The following is a 17,494-nucleotide window of genomic DNA, read 5'->3' as shown; positions in this document are numbered from 1 at the left end:
GTAGGGGTTGTGAGAGTGCAGAGACGGTTTCTCAGCTAAGATCATGTCTCTTCTTCCTTCACAAGGATCCTGGAAGTACTATGTATTAATTATTTTATTTTTTTTTCCCCACCAAATGTATTTCTGATAATTAGTGGTGATATAAATTGGAATTTATATGTATTGCTAAATGTTTTGTAAAAAGGTAGTAAAAAGGGTAGTTTACTGAGGTTCTCTTGATGCCAGTTTCCAGCAATAAGTAAAATCAGCAGCATACAGGAGTTATATACATATATTTTTATTTAACTTTACCTGGCATGCTTTTAATTGGCCCCTGAGGAACAAGTTACCAAACAGTGCATCCAGTCATCCCCTGGGTCCTGTAACCAGGGGTGCACAGTTCAGCTTTAGTTCTGTGCTTCATAATTAAGCATCCACGATGAATACACACACAAGATTGAAACACTGGATCCCATTATGCTTTCACTTATTTGCAAACAAGAAAAGTTTATTTTTAAGCATTGTATAGAGGGTCCTTTCTTTCACTCCTGTCTCATGAAATACCAGAGAGGGATGGTTATTATGGAAAGCCTTTTTTGTTATATATGGACAGCATGGAAATTAAGTCCCAGACCAAACATTTTAGGACTTGCAACAGGAAAAAAGATAAAAACAAAAATCAGAAAAACTCCTTTACTACAGTAGGAGTCACTAATAGATTCATTTAATTCTCTTGGGTTACTTCATACTTATGATGGCATAAGAAAGTGTGGGACTAGTGGATTTATTATGCACTTCTAATCTAGTGCACTTATTTATATATTTTGTCACTTTTTCCTGTATGTTTTGAACAGAAAAATCCTCGCAGTTGTATCTATAACTGTCAGATCTATACCCAACTTTTGCTGTTTGGATGCAAAGCCTGACCTAAGTCAAATATCTAGTCAATAGTGAAAAGCTATTATCATGAACTAAAAAGTTGTTTTCTTTGTTCAAAGCAGACAAATTTTCAGTTATCTTTTTCAATGTTTTCATAATATTTGTCAAAACGTGATTTATCAAACCTCATCTGCTTGTGGAAAAACAATCTAAAAAAAAAATTATTTGAAAATATTTGAACTTTTAAAGTAACTATCTAGACATTATTTTCAGTTACAGGTACATATTTTCACAAAATAATGTTTAAAGTCCTTTTCTAATTTAAAAAGTTTCTATGTAAACTTTTTTTCTTCTGTTACATTCTTCAGCTACTTGCCAGAATAACCTTCCCCACACGACTTAACCTCTGTTTTCATCTTGTCTCAAACTCCCTCACCCTTTACAGTTCCATGTACTATGACAGCAATACTTTGAACTGGGATATTATTTCAGACACAACTGAGATATTCACCATAATAACAACAAGTACTACAAGACTTTTAAAATCTTGTGCCAAATCCTGCTCTTTCAATTTGAAAGGCATCAATATATTACTCCATCGCTTCTTTCCTAACTTTTGCATCCAGTCCTTAGCCTTGGGACACATAAGAAATACACAGTCTTTTAAAGTGTGAGATTGGCACATATCCTAGAACAGAAAATAAGCTACTTCAGTCTCTGAAATAAGTAAAAAAGGACATGGAACCTGCACATTTTATACGTTGTAAAAAAACAGGGTTTAAAATGATCTTTGTCTTCTTCTGGAGTATGTACTGGAACGCCAGGCTTCCAGATGAAATACAGATTGTTATACAATAGAGGGCTTCAGAACCAATGCAAAATAATTTCTCATGATAGCTGCTGCAATATCATGTCTTCCATGCAAGTATTTTCCTTTACAGTTATTACTGCAAAATATTAAATGTATATTTAAATTTATATTCATTGGTAGTCTTATTGTCTGATGGTCTGGATTGACAGGATTTTCTATGTGTGCTTTAGAATTAAAAAAAAAAAAAAAAAAAAAAGGAAGGCGTGGAGAAAGTGTATGAGGAAGATTATTTCAGAAAAAAAAATATATCTCCAAGCATACACTTAGCAGTAATTAATTTGTGACAAGGCATTTTTTCTAGAAAATTAAGAGAATATTTCTGCTTTAATTCATAGGAGAAAGAGTACAACTCACTTTACAAGCAAGCTAAACAAAAATTAGACCTACATTATGCTCATGAATATTATTTGGATTCATTGGACTTCATTTAGATATTCATTGGATTTTTTTTTTTTTTTATAGAGTAAAATATCAAGCCTTGCAGGTTGTGGCTTTTTTTTTTTTTTTTCTTTTAAGTAGCAGTAATACACAGTGACATCATTTTAAGGATTTGTCTTCCTAAACCCTGCTGCACTGACATTTATCAGTTGTGGATGTAACTAAAATTTAGATCTCTGGCGTACTGTATTTCATGATGAAAAACTTGGAAGTACTTTTATTTTAGGAGCCCCAGAATGAGGATTAAATTTGAATATGAAGCTGTCGTAGATTTTATATTGTCTTTGCCTAAATTATCTACTCTAGAGTCACTGTTCAACAGCTGTGATAAGGATTCATAGTGGCAAAACCTTTATTTAAGGGAAATGTGAATCTCGTATGCCATACATTAGAATGAAAAGCATGAAATATCAGTTTATAAAAAACTCAGTTTTTATTGTAACAGAAGTAAATCGAAACTCAAGACTACATATAACAGCTGTGATGCATTTAATGCACTCTTTTATCATGTTTAAACTAGTTTTGGAATAATGTGCAAGAGTAGGTTGTTGTTACTGGTTGTTTGCCTTGAGATAGTATAAAATTGATTTTGATTGAAAAATACTTCCTTTGCAGAACGATAACCAGCACAATACTAGAAGCATCATCTTCTGGTGTTGAACAAAGTAAACCAACCATGCCACTTTGAAGGCTTTATTTATTTATTTATTTTGTTCCTGTATGATATTCCTAATAATATGTAATGAAAGGGAACTATGTTTTCAACATGACTGCAATTTCAGAAGTTTGATGGTCTTATTTAACATGAGCTATATTAAAATACTTCACAAAAGAATGTAGAAGAACGGTATTTTTACCTCATCTCAGTTTAAGTCACTGCTGACTTAGCAGAGAGCTTTCTTTCTTTCTTGCATACTTTAGCAAGGATTTGTGAAAGCAAATACGAATAAGAGGAGCACCATTACTGCAGGTTTGGAACAGAGCTGAAAGAAGCCAAAAAGCACTAAAAAAGGAAGTAGTGCAGATCAGATTTCTGAAAGAATTATTTTTCTAACCACAGCTGGAGAGTTAACATTAAAAGCAAATGCTAAAAGCTTTGAACAATTGTGTATCTTTACCTGGATTAGATTATACCATTGTAACTGGAAAATTAGTCAAACAAATTAATCCTGTGTACCTAAGCATCACTTGAATCAGAAATAAAAGAAACCAAGGTGCACTTATTTTTTAAATGGAATATTTACATTTAAGATATTGTTTGCAGTATTTTTGAAGTAGTTCTGCTGGAACTTTGTTAAGAGTGGCTTTGAGAGGTGGTATTTGCCACCCCATCACTGAAATATATCCTATTAGTTTATTTGGGCCTGCCCTACACCCCGGGCTGCTAAAAAATGAGTTTCAAACTGAGCGAGTTCAAAGGCTGGTTCAGCTGTAACCAGCAGCTATCAGGATGCCATGGCGTGTCTTCAAGAGAGAACGTAACCCAGCAAACTGGCTTTCACACCTACCAGTTAGGTGCAGCAGACTCCTAACCTTTCATTGATTTCATCTCTAGCAAGGAAACAAAAGTATAAAGTTAGGACCTCACTTCGCCTCAAAGGCTCCCTTGCACACAAGGATACTGGGTGCCTCAGAGGATGAGCCAAAAGTAGGCCATTTTGAGTAAGGAGACATCCATGTTTAACCAAGCAAAAGCAATGAATATAACAGTATTTCTGTAGTACCAGTCTTATCCAGAGCAAAAAGTTTATCCTTACAGCTTATGCCATGCACAGTGGCCAAGATCTTTCTGAATAACAGACTGGATATCAGAAGCAGGCAAGCCACATAAGTAGAATACCACAACAGCCTTTCTGCCACCAATAACATAGTCCTAAGTGAGGACTAACTGTTCTACCTCAAGTCACCGTGGCCAATTGCCTACAGAGGTATGCTGGCTTTCCCTGCCTGGCCACATGACTTTCTGCATAGTCCCACAGCCAGGTTACATTGGAAGGAAGGTCTGTAGGTAGGGTACCCTCCCAGCAAAGGTAGGACTCCAGAGCACAGGTCCCTCATTCCCCAGGTGCCTGTAGTCTGCCATCTGAAATAGAGATTCCCCACCCTGCCAACCAAACATTCAAATGATGGATATAACTACATTTTTGTGTAGTGCTCCACCCACGTGGCAGTAGCAAGAGATGTTTCCAAAACACCTGCTGGCTCTCAGCTGCCACACAGTTTCATCTCTGGGTCTTAAGCAGGATTAGACATAAGACATTTAATTGAGTTGCTCATGGGGAGATAGCAACAGAAAAGGTATATCCCATGTTTGAGTATAAGGTGGGTTAGGCAAATACTGGGTGGTGATTCTTCATAAAGTATGTTTCCATTGACCAGCAAGGCTAAGCTTAAGCTCGGTTTGGCAAGTGAGAACAAGAAGCACCTGTATTATTGGTTTAATTGAAGTACTAAAACTGTTTTGGCTAGGTACTCCATTGGAAACAGACATGTCTTGCAGATCAGTATATATTTTCTGAAAGATACCTAGCGAGGAGCAAGAAAAGGAGGGGTCTCAACTATTATATCCAGATCACAGTGATGATGAATACTTCAGAGTATAGTTTTATATCTGTAAACTTGTCAAAAGAATGCATGAAGGGTATGCTGGCATGACATCTCTATAATAACTTGCTACCTTAGGTATGCAGACTCAATAACAGTCTACTGTGCTCTTTGGCTAGTTGGAAATCAGTAGAACTGTTTTCTTTATGTTGCCTTTTCATGTCCTGTACCATGCAGACTAAATTAACACTACATACAAATCTCATGTTTTAGTTCCAAGTGATAAGTTTGACAAAACTGTTTCTTTAGCAATAAATTCTACTATTCATAAAATTCACAGAGGTTAGAGAACTTTTACTGGCTTCAGACCAGCCAGGATTTCACCCACTGAGAAGCTCTATAGTAAAAAGTTGCGGTCAACAGTAAAAAGTCATGATCTTTTCCATGGAAGTAGTAAAAATAAAAAAAAAAATTTAAAAAAATGTTTTTTTACATAACATATACTCCTATAGGAAGTGTGGCAGAGTTTATGCATCTCACAGCAGAGTAAGAGCAATTAAACTTTCATTCTAGATTCATGCTAAAACCTGTCCCAAATAATCCAGGTTTAAAGGAAGTTTACTCATTTGAGTTGAGAGGTCAAGAGGGCCACATTTGATCCTTGGCACGATATTACTCTGTAAACCACACTGTCTTGTAAACCGTAACGGTTGATAGGCTAAAAAAAAAAACAACAAACAGCACAGTTTTGCTACCCTAGTCTAAGAGGCTCACAAAGCCCAGTTGACCTTTTGATCCCCAGCAAGACAGGAAAGGCAACAGAGCTGTTAGTGCTATCAAAAACCATGTTCTCTTATAATGTCTGCAACAACAGTAAGGATACTGTCTTCTACACATGCAGGGGTTCTGGCCTCTTGGATGACTTTGCAAAAAAAAAAAAAATTAATCTACTGCCTGTCTCCATTTAGCTAATTTACCTCAAATTTTTTAATATCTTAAAAGAAAGCATGCATGAGTTAGACATCCCACGTTTTAGCAGCTAAGAAAGCAGCTTTAATTTAATTTCAGATAAATAACTTGGCATCTCAAAAGCCATAATCACTAATCTTAGTTGCTTAACTATGAAAAACATTATAGCATTTGGGGTAATTTAAAGTGACTGCCATCCCAAGTTTTCTAATAGTGCAAAAACAAATGGAAATGCTAGGCGATATAATCTACTGCTGCTCATTAATGAGCTCATGTCAAAGAAATGTGTATATATGGGTTAAATACTTGGTCTGATACGTGAGGTCTCAGGCAGTATCTGATCGGGGAATGCGAGAATGTTGCCCTGCTTTGCATTTGACTTCATGGCCCTGTCAATTCCACATCAGGACAAAACCTGAACACACAACATCATTCCTCAATTTCCACAGAAAGGACACCCAAGTGCACAGGTCAGGCAAGAGCCGTAGCCATGCGTGGACCCAGACCCCAGGGCATGCACTGTGTGCCCGAGCAGAAAAGTCTAGACGAAGCTTTAAGAGATTAGTTGGAGACTGATTGAAGAAAACGTGTTCAGTTTGTAATGTCTGAAGTGCCTGTCAAAAAACAGTTTCCTCAATATCAGCTTATCACAGCAGTCTCTCTCTCAGAATGGGGCTCCACAGTAAGTCTCACACAAAGATTTAGCCATCAAAATTTGAACAATTCTTCAAAGTTAATATTACAGTCAATTAAAAAAAAAAAAAAGACCACTGGCATCGTTGTAGGTACATCCCTAATTTTGGTGAGTTAAGCTGATTTACTTTTACCCTTTCTTTAATGTATCAAGTGAAGAAATCTCTTAATCAGTGAAATATAATATTAAAGAAAAATAGCTGCTCTCATAATAACCCCATACAGCATATAAGACAATTTAACAAACTGCAGTTCTGAGTCCCCAGGATTTCTGGATTCACAGCCACATGAGTTTCAACTTTCAAATCATAATATTGTTTCATTATGCTGAAATATTTAGGATGTTGCTACACTTCTTTTCAATCTTGGAAACAGCAAAGGAGAAAAAAATTGTTGTAGAGGCAGGAGGAAAAAGTATTATAGTTCTGCAAAAAAAAAAAAAAAATCACCATTTAAGACCAGCAACTTCACATGCGTATCAAATAAGATGATGTCTGCAGATTTAGAAATTAGAGCTTCTGTTGGCAGTCTTGTTTCATTTTTACTCTTTGTTTATAGTTATGTTCTTTGTCATTGTAATCCTATTAGATCTCAAGTTATAGGGTTTCTATCAACTTCAGAGTAACACAGTTGGGAGAAAAAGACTCTCTTTGTTTTTTTTTGACAGGCCTCTGAAAGTGTTTTTAATTACTCCCTGGTCTATATATGCCTTTTTCATTAATATCCATTATTCAGTACCTAATTTAGACCAAAAGAATTTTCGTGGATCAGATTTATAGCTGCTCACATAACAGAGCAAGAGAAAAGACTTTGTCAGAGACACCACTGACAACATCACTGAAAAAGTTATTTTTACGGAGAAATGGTTGAAGATCTCAAAGATATCTGTCCAAAATACCGATGAGCGTATTCCCTGTATCAGGACAAATGTAAGAGGAATCTAGGGAAAGTTTCCTTAGAAATCTAAGGCAGACTTACTGAGCTTTAGTCAAAATCAACAGCATTGCCAATAAATAAATAAATAAATAAATATTGGACACTTTTGTTTAGCAAGTTGTTTCACTGCAAAGTTCTGCTGGAAGATTTCTAGCTACATTTGTATTTAATTGCAAGAATATCAGTTTTTACCCTGCTAAACCAAAAAAGCAGAAAGTTTTTTCAGTTCAGAAGAACGTTCAGGATATACTACTGAAAGATGGCTCCCTTTGAAATTTGATTTCCTTCTTGCCTAATTCAGTATGGCTGGTATGAAATTTGAACAAAGCCATGAAAGGCTTCTAGGAAAATCTGTAATGCTTCATCAGGTGCCACTTTCAAGTCTGTATGCAACAGTTTTAAACCTCTTATTTCTCTTTATTCCCTTTTGTTAGCATGCTGTTGACAAAAACACAGGGGAATGTTCCTGTCTCCTAAAACCCCTAAGGAATCTCAACTATTTGCTCAGCACACACAGCAGCACACAGTTAGCAATTGTCTTATGTTGGGCGTGGTTACCTCCCCTCACTTACAAACACAGCAATATACTTCAAGTCTATGTACATCTACACCCCACCCACCATACAGGTCTCTGATAACATCAACAAAGTGCATAAGACATGATGAGACAGATACCCAATATAGCATATACCTCGATGACCTTTTGTAACTGGCACACATAGCCTTATGTTCCATTTTTTTCCCCATTAACCAGCAATCTTGTAGAAGTCTGCCACAGCATCAGCTAAATTAGTTCAATCCTGATGCTTTAAGTTCACTTCTGCCCTGGCACTTGCAGTGAATTTCAGCTTGGATCCACAGAGCTCTGCCTTCAACCTCAGCTCTGCTACTTCAGTTCAGGTGCAGATTCAGTGGAGGGATTAAGCATGGAGTTTTGGTAGTTATCCTGAAAGGGTCACTGAAGGATGTCTCTGCACAAGGCAATGAGTTATGGTGCATAATCCCCTATTCCAGAATCAACCAAGCTAATTCCAAAATTAAAAACAGAATAGTGAATTCAGCCGTTCTGCTCCTGGCACAGGGCCAGCCCCTTTCCATGGCATCCTACAGTCCTGAGGAGATGTACTACTCTGCTGCCAGTTGTGGGGGCTCATAGAGACATTGGTACTGAGCCTGTTGTAAGGCTCTGTGCTGCCACACACTCTGTGAAACCACTTTAGCACAGCAGTCTTCTCTCGCTCTGCTAGGTAAAACAGATGAAAACAGGGATGTGGAAAAAGTGTTGCCTATAGCACCATAATCTGAACACCACCTCTTGCAACACCCTTGCTTATTGCACTATCTTCTATCACAGGTATCTACATAACATCATTTTCACACAGGAGCAGCAGCTCACAACATACCACATCATATCAAGCTCTAGGTATACCTAGCTTGTGTGTATATATGGGTGTGGGGCTATGTCAATTACCCATGTATTTCTAAATAACTCACAGTCTCCATTGCTTCTATCATCAATTTTCAGTCAGTGCAGCTATTCTTGATTTTTTTTTAAAAAAAAAAAAAGTTAGCCAACAACAGCCTGTGCTTCCCATGCACCGTTTGGTAGTGTAACTGTGCAACTTCAGAGTAGTGTTCAGAATAATTTAACTAATTGTGACTTTACTTTCTGCCAACTACTTAGGTAGGGCTATGGGAAACTTGAGCATTACCATCTTTTACTATAAAAACAAGAAAGAATAACCATTCTTTTTAGCCTTTTTAAAAAAATATTTTTAGTATTAGCAGAAATTTAAATTTTAAAGGTGGACCAATTTTAGCAAACCATTAGTAGCTGACCTTTGTCACTATTTATTGCATTATTTAAATACAGCTCACCTTTCCACAAGAATTTTCCTCAAATTCTTGCTTTGGAGTCTGGGCACTCCATTCTACTGAAAAGTGTGTCCTTTAGTTTCTCTTTTCTTTACTTCAGTGAAAGGCCTTGGCTTTATATATTTATTCTCCTCTTCGCTTTAGGTGAGAGAGGTGAAAATACAGGAGACGAAAATAAGATTGAATGGACTGGTGCTGCTTAGTGGTAATATCACAGTTTCTGCCATTCTTCTGCAATTGGACTGAGATTACCTTCCATTTTGTGCAATGCTCTCCAGACACTCCAATTACTAATAGGCAGACAATACAGCTTTGCAAGAGAAAAGCTTCTGCCTGCAAACTTGCTAAAGGATAGAATTTTGTCGCAGCTTCAGCTTCTTTTCCCAAATGCAGGGCATCCCCTTGGTGTGTTTTGTCTCAGCACATGCAGCTGCCTGGGCTGTTTTGGTGTGAAGCCTGGGACTAGCACTTCACATGCCTTGCCTCTTTCCACCCTGCTTCCCTGAGATACCCAGTGGTCTGTGTGGAGTGATGCGAGTCTCCCAGTGTCCCCACTTTCCACATTGGGTTGGTGATAGCAGTCTCAGAGTGCACATGCTAGATCCCTTGCAGATGAAATGAAGCTGGAAGTACCCTCAACATGCCAGTGGATGTTCAGTCCAAAGACCCAGACCATAGCTAGCTAGTCCAAAGCAAAACTTCCAAACTGTATGCAGTACAGGTATCATACCTCAACATCAACACCAACTTTCTGGCTGGCCTAGATACAATCTTCTGCTACTAATCCTGATTCCAGCCCCACCTGGTTTCTTAGCAGGGCTCAATCAAGCTCTTGCAAGTGCAATGGCCCAACTCTTCATTTTAAATCATGTGTAAACAGTGTTCTCAGGGTCTTTGATCTTTACTTAAAAGTATACCATTTGTGCTTAATTTGTTGTGCCATTCCACATTTCATGATACTTTTTCCTGTGCCTAAACTGTCTGAAAATCACTGCATATCAAGCACTTTACCAGTAACTTCAGAAACAAGGCTCCCTTCTACTGGTTTTCCTTCTTCTTTTAAACAGTGTTTCTCTCTGAACAGGTATAAGCAATCTCCACTTTCCCTCCAAGTTTCAGTGGGGCCATGCTCACAGCTGTCCCCATTTCCACAGCAGCTTTTCAGAGGCCACAAGGCTGACAGCCTCCTTCCCCAGGGGCTGGAGGGCAGCAGTTTGGCATTGCTGCAGGGACTCTGCAACACCCCACATCCCTCTTGGAAGAAGGGGCAGCGAGCCAGAGGTTACAGGCTATACGGCCAACTCTCTTATGGCATTCCTCTTAAAACAGCCAAAAATAAGTTTCCTGAGATAGGAAATTAAAACATCAAATGGGAACCTAATCACCTGAGCAGTTTGAGAAAAGAGCTTAGTACTTTGGCTTTCATTTTATAATTTGAACTTGATGAAAAGGAAGATGAATTACACATCTGTATGACAAGAATTGATCCAGACAGTATAGAGAAGAAAGGGAGTCAGTTTAGTGGGTTTTTTTTTTCAATCTCAATTTTTTCTTTCCTTGTTTGCAGTGACATACCATTTACAATATAAAAGCAAGAACTGACATGCTTAGCTGTAGTAGCATAATGAAAAAGTTTTCTCAGTTCACTTAGTAACTCTTCTAGAACACCGTCATTTATAGAAGATGCTGCAGTACTTCAATTAACACGGCTGGCTGAAATGCATCCCTGAAATAACCACCTCTCTAGTAAACACTAAAAAAATAAATGAAAGCTCCTTGTCTTTTCCAAGTAGTTAGGATGTCCAAAGTAAACTATGGGCTGCCAGCAGCTCTTCTCTTAGGATTTTACCCAACTTCATCCTAAGTGTTTGCTTCCTTTTATTCCTTATCCACCCACACAAACTTACATATAATATCAGTTTACAAGCTTGAACAAGCCAGTGATGCACTGATAACCCATCCTGTGGCCAAACACAACATTTGCTCTTCTCTATCTTGCAGCAGACCAAGCTTCCTCATACAGCCATGGCTCCATGTTCAGACTTTTGTTCAACACGCATCTGTAAGCTTTGCAGCGATACACCAGAATGATATTGTTGTTTCTGTTCCATTTCTGAAACCTTAAGGAGCAACTGCTGAAATTGTGGGGGGGAAAAAATGAAAAGAAAAAAAAAAAAGAAGAAAAAAAAAAAGAACATTTTAGAGGACATTTTAGAAAACCTGAAATGTTCTGACTTATTATATTGTTATTAAATGTAGACTGGCATCTATTAATCCATGGAAAATTGGTACAGATCTCTTGCAATAAGAAAATAGGTGTGGAGGAAATAGCAGCTTTACAAAAATTGAAACCTGTGTTTCTAATTTTCTAACAGGGAGAGCTTATGAGCCTGGTTCCTATAATTAATGTCTACACATACAGTTCCCTGTCCTGAGTCCTATCCAATACAAATATTGGTTTTCCAGGGAGATAAATCCGTGCTATCTACCACAGCATGAAGGCCAAGCACAGGTGAATAGTGCCTGCCACATGGATGGTACATGGTGAACAAGACAACTTTGCTTTCTCTCCCATAAGAAACATAGATAATCTTAACAGACTTTTTTTTTTTTTTTTAATCTAGGTCAAGAATAGAAAAACAGTGGAATACTGACCAGATATGGTCTGCAAATTTATTTCATATAACCTATATTTCTTTTCTGACATATATTGTGCCCAGGAAAAGACTATACAACCCCAGCAGAATAGATTATAAATAAATGGATGAAATTGGCTAGTTGATGTAAGTTTGAACATTTCTGCCGTAAAAGGGTTTTTCCTTCTTTCTCCTGCTGCTGTCCTTCCTTCATCTTTCTTCTGTGCTCTCATTACTACTTTCCATTACATTTTCCTCTCTGTATTTTGAAATCAGAAGCAAATCCAAAGACATTTATTCTCAATTTTTCATTCCCACATTAGAAATGTTTGTGCAAAGTAAATTCTCCCCATATGAAATCAGCTTATTAGCTATAACATTAAACACTGAGTATAATAGTATATCTTTTTAAAGTTCTAAAAACAGTTTTTTTCTTACAACATTCATTTGTCATTGACATTATCCTGGTTACAAAAAGCAAAGTTACTATAAATAAACTAGTCAATATCTTAAAAGGGAACACTTTTAGAGCCAGCTATGGAGTCCCTGGATTTTTACCCCTGAGGCTATACAACCATAAGCCCCTTATCAAAGCTGGTATTTTCATGTATTTAATTGACCTGCATGAAACTCCAGAGATCTATTCTACAGCTTGCATTTTTAAAACTTTATGCACTTGTTTTCAAGTAACTAAAAAAGACCCTTTCAGATACCACAGTCTGGCTACCAGGGAGAAAATTCATTAAAATTCTCCTGCAGAGACATATATTTATAACATCAGTCAACCAGCAACAGGGTCTAGGTGCAAGGGACTAGATAATAAACCCAAAGGTCTGAGTTCTACCAATATCTTGTTACTTTATGGCTTTGGGCAAATGATTTTGCTCTTTATGTACATCACCTGTGACAGCTTGCTACCAGAGTTTGACTAATACCATATTAAATATTTAAATAATGTTTGGTGTTTAAAGGTTTATTCTAATAGGATGTTTCAGCCTGAGATTTCAAATGCTACTGTAATGCAAACAGTTTAGAGTCAAACTGAAAATACATATAATACATATTTCCTTTCCAACTGTGGGAAAAAAAAATGCATTTGTATTGTATCCAGAACAACACCCCATCACATTACATGTTAAAAGACTGGCTCTTTAACACCATGATTTATTTAGAGAGGAAGCAAACATTTGGGATAAGCAAACCACTCTTCATAAATATTAACAGTATTAACTATCGGGAGAGAGAAATTTATGGTGCTGTGAGTGAACCTTACTTTAAGGTCAAAGCCATCCCTCTGGCTATTGCTTGCGAATGTACAAGACAGAGGAGTTGTACACATTTATTTTTTCTACCCTATTTCTTTCTGTCTTTTAAAATTATTTAACCCCTGCCTTAGGCTCAGAACATGCACTTGTGGATCTGTTCACTTTCCAGGTGCTTTCTCCAAGCTTTCCTAATAGGAGGAATTCTCTCTCTGAATTATATACAAACCATCATTTAAATCTAAAGACAAAACACTGGCTAAGTGATGTCAGTTTTACGATACCGTTTATTACCAGTATATTATTGCAGTTTGAGGCAAGGATTACTCTGCACTTACAGGTAATCCACTCAGATCACTGCTATACCAGATGAGGACAGCACAAGGTTGCACTAATTTAACTATTTTAGTTACAATAAGCTTTTCAGAGCAGAAAACTACAGTGACATTAGCATATGATTTTATTAAGCAAACACATTTCTTACACTGGAATCCCTAAGGTGAAAGACAGGGAACGCAAATTACCTAGCTCATTCAGATATAGGTGACAATGAGAAGCACTGAGCATCTCCTGAGTTTCTCCAAACTCTGCAGAATCACAGTGATTTCACACATCAGCCCTCAGCAATTCAGTTCAGTGGCATTAAAACAGAGTATGAATGGCAACATAGAAATAATGTCATACATTGAAATATGTTCTGGCACATCAAGTGCATTTCTAGAAACCTCTTCCTAAACACGACAGAAATAGTAACTTCATTTTTTTTTTCATCAACGCTAAACTTACCATCTGAGGAATCACACAACGCAGGAGGTAATGGACCCAGGATGTTGGGACACAAATACCCTGAGCAGCTTTCGCCTGTTCCCAGGCACATATCTTTCTAAACTCATCACACAGCCCCTGTGTCCCTCTGGCTAGTGTTACTGAGCTCATCATGGATGAATGCCATGAACATTTGCATAGTTCATGCCCTCAATCACAGAAAAGAACTTAAAACTGAGCAACTAATTTTTACAACCATTCCTGCAAGAGTTGGATACACCACTCACCAGAAGACCGAACTTCACCTGCAAGAGACAAAGAAACAGAGATTTAGCTTGTACAGAGTACAACACACCAACAAACATAAAGAGCAACTTCCAAGTGGGGTTGGGGAACCAGATGTGAACTGGTAATAACATGTCTCTTCTCTTCATCTTCATGGAAAAAGTGCACCACTTAACAAATTATACCTCTTTCTGCAATATTTTTCAAAAAAAAGTCTGATTTCTTTAATAACTGGGATGACTATGTTTTTCATAGAGTCACTGGAATGCTGTCCCAGCACTAACTCAGCTGTGCAAGCAGACCTCTTACACTGAATAGTTTTTGGGGGGGTTACTTGGAGAAGGGAGCTAAGGGGATAAAGAAAACTAATAGCTCCAGCAGTCCCCTTCAATCATCTCCTAAAAAGGGTCAAAGTGCAGCTGCCCTGAAAAACCCAGGCCAGGTCTAGCCTGAATTCTTCAAATTTGCAGAATTCCAGACACAATTAAGAGACCAGGAATGACAGGAGAAAATGCTGACCGTGCGCAGTACAAACAGCAATTATCAAAACCATTGCCAAGTTTATATCCCATGGATACACACTTTCTTAAGTGAAACGTTAACGATAAGTGAAGCCGTGCTGTCTAAGAAAAACAAGGCAAGGCAAGGGGTCTCTATGGTGAGGCATGTTTTTTCCCTTTGGCTGCCAAGAGGTGTAGGAGATTCCACAGGGCTGAAGTCATCTGAGCCGAGAGAAGGTCATCAGCATGGGAATGACACCCCTGTTATCACCAGTTTCCAGCCCCAGAGGAAGCAATTGCACCAGCTAAAGAGTTATCTGCACCTTCTCCTAAGCTTTTTTCCTTTTCTCTCACTCCTTCTGTTATCAAAGAAAACACAAACAAAAACCAATTTAGACTAGAAGAATCTTCTTTTTAAAACAAAAAGATAATCAGCAAAATTTCAAACACCTTATGATTGCTGATGAGAACATAAAGAGAACATTTCCCAGTAGGGGATGAACAGAAATTTTTAATTTAAAGCAAGTAGCAATTTCATGAAAAAAAAAAAATATATATATATATATATATATATATTTCTGGTGCAGACTAAAATGGTTAGAGAATCGTGCAGTACCAGTACCAGTCATACACGTATTGATGTGCAGGAGGCTAGCTGTTACCAGATGGAAGTTTCACTTGAAATTGTCTGGATTCGTATTCCTATATTAAGGTATATGGAGATTATTCACTGAATGCATATGTTGTTGCCAAAGAACTGATTTTCTTAATTGACATAACTACTAGGAGATACACTTTTGCATCTCTACAGGGCTATCGAAAGAACTGTGAAAGGAAAACAAAGGAAATCTCTGAGGTATAGAAAACATCTCCAAGAAGCAGGCTTGAAGGCTTAGCTCACCAAAGAGAAGACTGACAGGTGACACTGCCTGAGCACAGACAACTTGATGGGAAAAAACAGTAGGCTCATTAATTGGACCACACAATCCTCAGTGGTCAGAAGCTGATGCCAGATAAAGTTAAATTAAAAGTAATTGTTTGTTTGGACTTTGTCAAACACCCCCCCCCCCCCAAAAAAAAAAAAAAAAAAAAAGCTATCAAAGCAAACCTTGCTTAATTTCAGATCAAAAGCCTTTTTGGAAGAGATGTTTAAGTTAAACAGGAAGCTCTGTGTTCAACATGGATAACGGGATGAAGTGTAGCAGCTTGTGAAATACAGAGAGCAGACCCCATTATCAGCTTCCAGCTTTAAGCTTCACAAAGCCTGGAATTTTATGCTGGACGTCAGTCTTACGCTGCCATCAACAGTTCTTAGGCCTTTCACAAGGCTGCCTGGACCTCTACTTACGTGCCACCCTGCACTGTACATCCCTTGCACAAACCTTTCCTCAGTCTGTGTCAGAGGCAACATGCTAGTTCACTAAAAATCTATTTGAACACATTTAGCAAAGAAATAAAGACAAATAAATTGGCTGTGAACCCTGTGGCTCAGAACCTAATTTTCAAAATATGTGTAAGTTGGTGACATGAAAATCAATTTCCTCTGGAATGTGCTTCTCCTCAGCAAGGGCGATTTCAGTGCCAATGTGTTCTCTCACATCATTGGTTTTGGCTGTGATACTATTAAATGGAAGTGGTAAGACTTTTTTCCCCCCACAATGGATAAAAACCTTCATTTTCTGAAGTCACTGAAGAGGGTTTAAGGTCTGGGGTTTTTAATAGCATTAATATGTGTATTTTGGAAGAAATGAGGCCTGAAATTTTCAATGTAAAAAACAGGGAATATTAGGTTACAGTGATTGAGAAAAGCAGTTAGGAGAAGATTCAGTTAGAGACCTGAAAATGCAATGGCATTAAAACTGAAGTTGTAAGTGCAGTTCTGAAAACCAATAGGCCAGCTACAAAAAACAAACAAACAAACAAACAAAAAACAACACACAAACAGCCATCAGTAGGGTTGCAAGGAGCAGGGTGGAGAGAAAGCAAGCCTCACCCTACCCCAGGCCCCTGCCCTCAGAGGGAGGGGGCACCATGGTGCATGATGTCCCCCTCTCCTGGGGCAAAGAGAAGAGGAGCAGCTGTGGAAGGATGCTGCTCTTCAGACCTGGTCACAACAGGAGAGAATGACAACGTAAAAATTAATTAAAAAAAAAAAAAAAAAAAGAAAAAGAAACAAAGAAAGAAGAGGGAAATTTAAGGGAAAGGAATATTTGACAAGAAATCTTTCCTATTCTCCCAGAGCCCACAAATCCTCAGGACCACCCTGGATATAAGTGAAAACATACCAAAAAGCAAAGAGAAAATGCTTTTCACAGAGCTGTTACTTTTCACCTCTCAACTTTAGAAATGCCAGGCTGCCATTTTCAGAACTTATATAAGAACATTGTTTTTAGCCTCAATTTCCATTAGTTACAAATCATTTTCTATTACCAATCTATTTTTAAAAATTGTGACAAAAATCAGCTCTCAGAAAACAACATCATTCATACCCATTCCCAGAGGCAAAATTGTTTCATCCTATTCTAAATCCTGGTTAGTAAACAAATCCATAAATCCATTCTGACAATGTCATCAGAGTAAACATTGGTTGCTTTTTTTTTTTTTTTTTTTTTGGTCAGGACAAGAAGCAACTTTGGAAGAATGACAGAAGCTTAAATTTACGAACTGTTTAGAAAAAAATAAAATAAATTATAAAGAACCCATATCAACCACACTTTTCTGTAGCCAGCAGCTTTTGACCTGGGCCTTTTTGCACCAGGAGTGAAGGTTCTTCCATATGACATATAGAAAAAAAAAAAAAAGGGCAAACAAAAAAACCACCTCCCCAACCACGCAACTTTGATGGATTTTTATTTTATTTAT

At 37.6% G+C, this 17,494-nt stretch overlaps 1 long non-coding RNA gene across 1 annotated transcript in view; it reads right to left on the bottom strand.

The window, feature by feature from the left end:
* Positions 1-8,933: 8,933 nt before the first annotated feature.
* Positions 8,934-17,494, bottom strand: part of LOC136786870 (uncharacterized) — a 57,885-nt gene continuing 49,324 nt past the window's right edge. The window contains exons 2-3 of the long non-coding RNA XR_010826358.1: positions 13,869-14,152; positions 8,934-11,319 (exon numbers count right to left, since the gene is read on the bottom strand). This is a non-coding gene — a long non-coding RNA (uncharacterized lncRNA). The remainder of the gene's footprint in view (positions 11,320-13,868; positions 14,153-17,494) is intronic.

Source organism: Anser cygnoides, chromosome 1 (genome assembly GCF_040182565.1).
Source record: "Anser cygnoides isolate HZ-2024a breed goose chromosome 1, Taihu_goose_T2T_genome, whole genome shotgun sequence".
NCBI classification, from domain to species: Eukaryota; Metazoa; Chordata; class Aves; order Anseriformes; family Anatidae; genus Anser; species Anser cygnoides.
Note: the sequence above shows the minus strand (reverse complement) of the source record. Positions and strands in the feature narration are given on the sequence as shown.